Raw genomic sequence first — 6,359 nt, forward strand, 5'->3', positions numbered from 1 at the left:
ACTCCTGTCTCGCTATCCCGATCGCCCTCGCGTCCGTCCTTGTCGGCTATTGCTGGCGTACTGGTGAGAGATGCAGGCTAACTCATGTGCCAACCTTCCAAGTTTTTACCAACCCTACCACATCAGTTAAGTGGGGCTCGTGGGTGTCTACATACTTTTGAAAACGATAGTACCATCCTGCAGTTTTCTAAGTGTCTCATTACACGATAAATCAAAAATACTACTGTGCGATAAATTATGGTGTTAACTTCGGTATTATATTTGTATCTGTTACTAATAATATTTCCCTAAGAATATAATGGGATGTAGCGCCTTACTGTGGGGAAGTTTAGACGACGACGAAAGATGGACAAGAAAAGAATGAAGGCATCCGAGATGCGAGTATAAAAAAGAACGGAAACGGTGAGATGGACGGAGAGTAAATGAAACGAAGAAGTGATATCCATAGAGGAGGGATTTGAGGTACGGGGTAAGGATGAAAGTACGGATAAGGTTAGATTGAAAGGGAGCAATGCGAATGTGCGTTACTGTTAATTAAAGTGGAAATTTCAATTTGGGAGGGGCGCAAGCGATGTGATTCGTAAAATCTTCATTGTAATCCAACATTCAAAGGATACGTTAAATAATACTCAAATACACCATTTTTCCATTTCAGGAGGGCAAGTCAACTCCGCTTTTTCCATGACCATCATTAATGGTTGACTGGCAGTCATAATGACGCGCTGAATTTGCTTGCATTTTTTTTCTTAAAAAAAAAACACTGAACGATACTAATGTACGAGTATTCCCCAAAACGAAAAGGACAACGCACCTATGATTGGACACAGTGTCGTCTAAAAGATTTACTCATATACACACAGATATCTCTGTGCTCCTTTCATTGTAAAATATATATTTATCTGAACAACAATTCAAGCCAATCCGAATGCTCATCAGGAAAATACAATGCAAAAGTAGTCTCCTCTCATGGAACAATTGCCTATCGTAATAAACAAACTTGGAGAGTAACTGCTATTTCACTTGCAAACATTGAAAAACGATTAAAAAATCCTTCGACGCCGGTAATGGCGAACTCGAGCCTGGATGGTAACCGTGACGCAAACGACAATATCAACATCGGTGTACATATTTACGTATTTTTCACATGACGATGAGGAGAAACATAAGTATTGAAGTACGTGCTCGAAACGCTCCGGAAATTTTATTTGCACTATATATGTACTGTGTAAGTTTACGACTCAAGACTCCCTTTCTCGCGGGACGGGTTAGTCGCCGGAAAAATCCTTATTTCCTCTCCGCTTTCTTCGATGGTGGAATTGTTTTGCTGTGTCTGGGGCCTTCCTACCTCTGAAAGCGTGCTCTGGGCGAGGGTTAGAGTAGTCAAGTTGTACCGTTTGCACGATCCGATCCAGTCTAATAGATCCCCAGCGGACAAGAGACGCGTAAGCAATTCGCTAAGGTCGTCTCCGGAGAATAACAGAGACTGATGCGCCAAGCATGTGGACCGACTTTTGAAAGTGACTGTACATCGACAGCACCTCCATTGCACCGACTATACCACGAATTAAGCTAGGAGCGGGTAGCATATTCCGTCTCAACCTTAGGTGGCATTGACTGCATTTGAACTTCCATCATATCGTTTTAATAAAAAGAAATAGCGTCAGAAAGGAAACCAATTTTCCCGCTATAGCTATAGCGGTGAAACGAATTTTGTTGAAATAAGTTTTTTTCCGCAATAGTCCATAGCATAAGTCCGTCGCTGAGGTCAAAGTATAGTTGTCGTTCACGAAGATAACAGTCGAAAGAACATATAACTTATATCTTCCACTGGAGAATTAAAAGGTCTTTATTAAGGTGACTGATGCATGAAGAAAGCCGATTTGAAGGTTCTACGGTAAATAAACGAAAAGAATTTAAATGAAATAGTCTGCAAAACTGTAAGGCAGTAAATAAACGGCGTGTAAAGGGCTGTTTGGGAATAGTATAATAATAAAATTGTATAATATTACGTATATTCGAATAAACAATTGAAAATCAATCTCAATTCTCCACTGTTATCGACTTGAGTAGCGAATACAGAAGAAATTCAACGAGAGCAAAAGATATCTTGAGCTACCTTTACTGTTAACGTAATTAGCAATAATCAAGGCCCATGAATTTATTTTATTTTAACTGAGTGTACACACATACAAGACGAAGCCATCTTGTGATATAAACTAATTGAAATTGTGGTTCTGAAATGTTACGCAAAGCGGGCAGCCCCGTGACGGGGGAGTTTGCCTTCCCCCCCCCCCCGTGCACCCCTGCATATGTATATCCGCCACTGATCGACCCCATCATATATACTTGCAAAGATAAGGTAAGTGAATAAAAAAAGATTTCACAGTATCTCAACGTTGTTCAAAGACGCATTTAACGAATTCCAATTTTTAGAACTTCCTCGCATGAGCCTTCAATAATTTGGGAAAGATTGAGTACTTCGTAAAAATTCAAAGGTAAAAAAAGCAAAACTCTGACGCGTTGTAACGCTAAAAAATTAAACATCGGCTTCAATTAATGATAAATGGCTCAAGGTTTTCGGAGTTTTGCTAAAATCATAGGAGCCTTCAATTGTGGTTTGGTCCATCATTTATCAATTAGGAGCTCATATCGCTTTCAAGACCATCGTAAGGTAACTATAAGCAACAGCACAGGAATTATTCATTGTTATTTTATACTAACCTTTTCCTCCACAATATAATATTGTTTCATAGAATGATGAACTAACAGTTCTTGCACGCTATAAGGAATTTACCACTTATGCTTCCGCACCCAAGTTTATAACTACGCTTAACGACACAAAGACGATGAAATTCATTAAGGTCCGTTACTTTTGGTTAGAGAAGGAAGACATAAATTTAGAGCCTTAGATTTCTTTGTTCCTACTCATTTCTACGCATTATAATTAACCCTTTCGCTGGTGTTCGATCTCCGAAAACCCTCTCCTCACATGCGGTGAAAAGGTTAAAATGCGTTTCGTGGGCCCATGGAGCAGGTACTTTTAGGATAGGCATGGCACACCCTCCGAAAGGTTGCTAATCAGGGACCCGGAATCCTCGACCAGCTCACCCACACAGGACCGCCTCAGCGACCCTACCAGCGGGGGGCCTACCTCCCGAAAAGTGACCGCTCTGACTCTAATTCGAAAATCAATCAATAAATCCGATCATTAAAAAATGATTGTTTTCTTCGCATTCCTGCCAATCAAGCAATCAAGTACGTCTCTGAACCGTGTTTTATGCGATGAAATATAACGATTTATTTTAACATTGCTAAAATGGCCATTTTCCCGGTTTTCCGCAGCCACGTTTTTAGCAAATTCACAAAAAAAAATTTTCGTCGTTGCAAACAGCACTTGATAATGTTGTTTGTACGCGCTGTGTAATAATAAAACTAAGTGGAAATATTGCAATGTCTTATTTTAGTAATTTAATCTTCATTCATTGTTTACTTTTTCTTTTTAAGCCGCAAAAGGGTAGACATGTCTTCATGAGCTCGGCGATTTTCCGTTTGCACTTGATTGTTAGTTGGTGATGTATTTGGCCAATAGGAATGTAGCTATATGAGCGTAGGACCAATCAGCTGACCTTTAGTACGGCGACCAGCGTGACCCTAAAAGGGGTTTGACGCGCGGCTGTATTGCTGCAGCGGAAAATTACTGTATTATTCCTATTAAAATGCTGAGCGGACGTAATAATGGAACGAAATTTGTCCCCGATATTCTGTAAAACTGTGCGTTAACGCTGAAATTGACATTTCTCTAAAATTAGGGAAATTGAATACTATTTCATTTATGCTCTGTGAGTGACCTCTGAATGTTAAACAATAAGGCAAAATTTTTTTAGGATATCCATTCTGCACCAAATAGCATATTTAAGAGGTAGAAACAAAAAATCCGAGAAATGATAAAAATAAATAACACCCTATCCAGCCCCTAATTCGCCAAATATGGCTCTGAGTGACTTTTTCCCATTTCCAAAAATAAAAAGAATCTAAAAGGTTTGTCGTTTTACAAGCATGAAATGGCATGAAAACAATCCACAAGAGGAGCTAAAGGCTAATCCGAAAGAACAAGTTTACCAAGGGTCGAAAGAAAATTTCTCACAAGTGTATTATATTTAATGAGAAATATTTTGAAGGCGACAGCATTAATGTAGACGAATAAAGACACAATGTAATCTTTCCCGTTATCTTCCGAATACACTCGTATGTTCACGAATCGGCGTGTGACTCAAAGCAGTAGCGATAATCGTCGGCGCAAACTGCAGCTGACGCAGAAATCATAACACCGAAAAGACAAGGTATTGGACCGGAATTATTTACAAAGGCGGAAAAAGAAGATGTTAGCTAACGTGAAAACAAAAAGAGATGAGACAAAGAGCGCGACGTAAAATTCGTTTCGTGGCTTTTCGTGTTCCTTTCCCGACCGCTGGAAACTACTAAAGAATCAGGGGGGAGGTATTTTGCATTTTTAAAGATATTATCAAAGAAATTTCGAAAAATCGACGACATTTTTTTCAAATCCACGCATTTCTATACTACCCAGCTCCTTCCAATGAATGTTGACATACGTTCCCTTGCATGGTACTGCCATCATACGGCATTCGATGAAGTAATAAGTTCGCTGAAATCATGTAGCGGAACCCAATGAAGTAATTGATGGCATAGCAAGATGTAAACAGTATGTCGTCAGGGTTTAAGCCTTAATCATCAACAATCAACATTGCCTCCCGATATTGACTGACATAGACTTTGCACCGATCAGCAGTATCTTTAGTGTAAGTGTTCAATGCTGTGTCTAAAGCAAAGAAATACACAGGATCAAAGCTAGGGGGGGTTGCAAGCCATGGTCTGGGGGGGAGGGGCAAACCAAGTTGTGACATTAGTTCATGAGATTATTTCCTTGAAAAAATAGTTATATTTTAGTTACATATCTTATACTAATGCATATCATTTTTTCGTGGGTTTGAAGAAAATTTGTTGAATGCTTTCGTTTCAATTCAGTACTGATTTTGCTTAAAGGCTTTCGCGATTTTTGCTTCTAGGGGCAGCTGCCCCCTCTGCCCCTTGCTGGGTACGCCCATGGTCTAAAGAAATTTGATTCGAAAATTTGGCCGGAAAAAAAACAAGATAAAAGTGGCCTGTTACCGCTAGCTTACCTACAATGGACAACGGCTTTGCGTGACCACCAAGAACTTAAATAGTTTAATACTTAGACAACTGAATAAATACAATAACTTTCGTTAAATAAGTGCACACGCCCGCCTGGTTTTCAGTAAAGGACCACCAGTGTATCGACGATAGTGCTATAAATTCGAAGAGACTCTTCGACTGGTTAAACTAAAAGATTTTCGGATGAGAAAGTAAAAGAAAGGTGCCATTTTGCACTCGTCCGTCCGCACCTAGAATATGCAGCGATATCACATGCGATCCGGTTCAGAAAGACTTAATCCGCGAACTGAATAGAATACAAAGGAAGGCTGCGCGGTTCGTCAAAAGCTGCAACGAGCGTACAGACATCGTTATTCAGATGTTAAGCGAATTAGGCTGGGAGCCGCTGGAGGCTAGGAGGCTGCGCGCTAGATAGCTTGAACATTGAGAATGGATACATCTTTAAGAGCGATACAGAGAACTTAATGCTAGAGCCATACTATATTTCCAGGTCCGACGGAAGCGAAAAATTAAGAGAGACATTTTGGCGAACCATATGAGAATTCGTTTTTCCCTAATCAATAGAAAGGCTTTAAATAAATACTTGGCGTAATTTCGTTGGAGCATTTCCTTTATTACGTGTAAAAGGCTAGATTCCTAACACCCCCTGCCACACCCCTATTGATGCATTATGTTAAATATAAGCTTTTGTCCAATGTCGCCGCGTCCATTTTTGGGCGAGGTTTCCTTTGAGAAAGCGACCATTATCTGTCGGAAATTGTTCCGTTCACCCAAAAATTGACCTTGCACGAAAGTTATAACGAGGAATTATCTTAATGATTCGGTTTGCGGAGCACAGTCGAATTCAAGAATATCGCAACGAATTGCTATAGCGGCTCCACTTTCATCGCATTTCGGAAATGGAGTTCTCTGCTGCTCCACTGGCTCCGCTGTGTCGGCGTCTACTAGTAGTGTCCCCACAAACCGTGCGAAACCAGCAGGGGTGTCTTAACGCATCGCAATTCGCATGCAGTGTAGAGTTTTAAAAGCATAAAATACGATTCTGTTCCGCCTCGTCCGACTTCTCTGTTCGCGCCAATCTGAAATGCCTCCTATACTCTTTCAGACTCGCCTCAATAGTTCGGCTTTTCTCTCACACGTACACAAAT

The sequence above is a fragment of the Ischnura elegans genome, chromosome X, assembly GCF_921293095.1.
Source record: "Ischnura elegans chromosome X, ioIscEleg1.1, whole genome shotgun sequence".
In the NCBI taxonomy this organism is placed as follows: domain Eukaryota; kingdom Metazoa; phylum Arthropoda; class Insecta; order Odonata; family Coenagrionidae; genus Ischnura; species Ischnura elegans.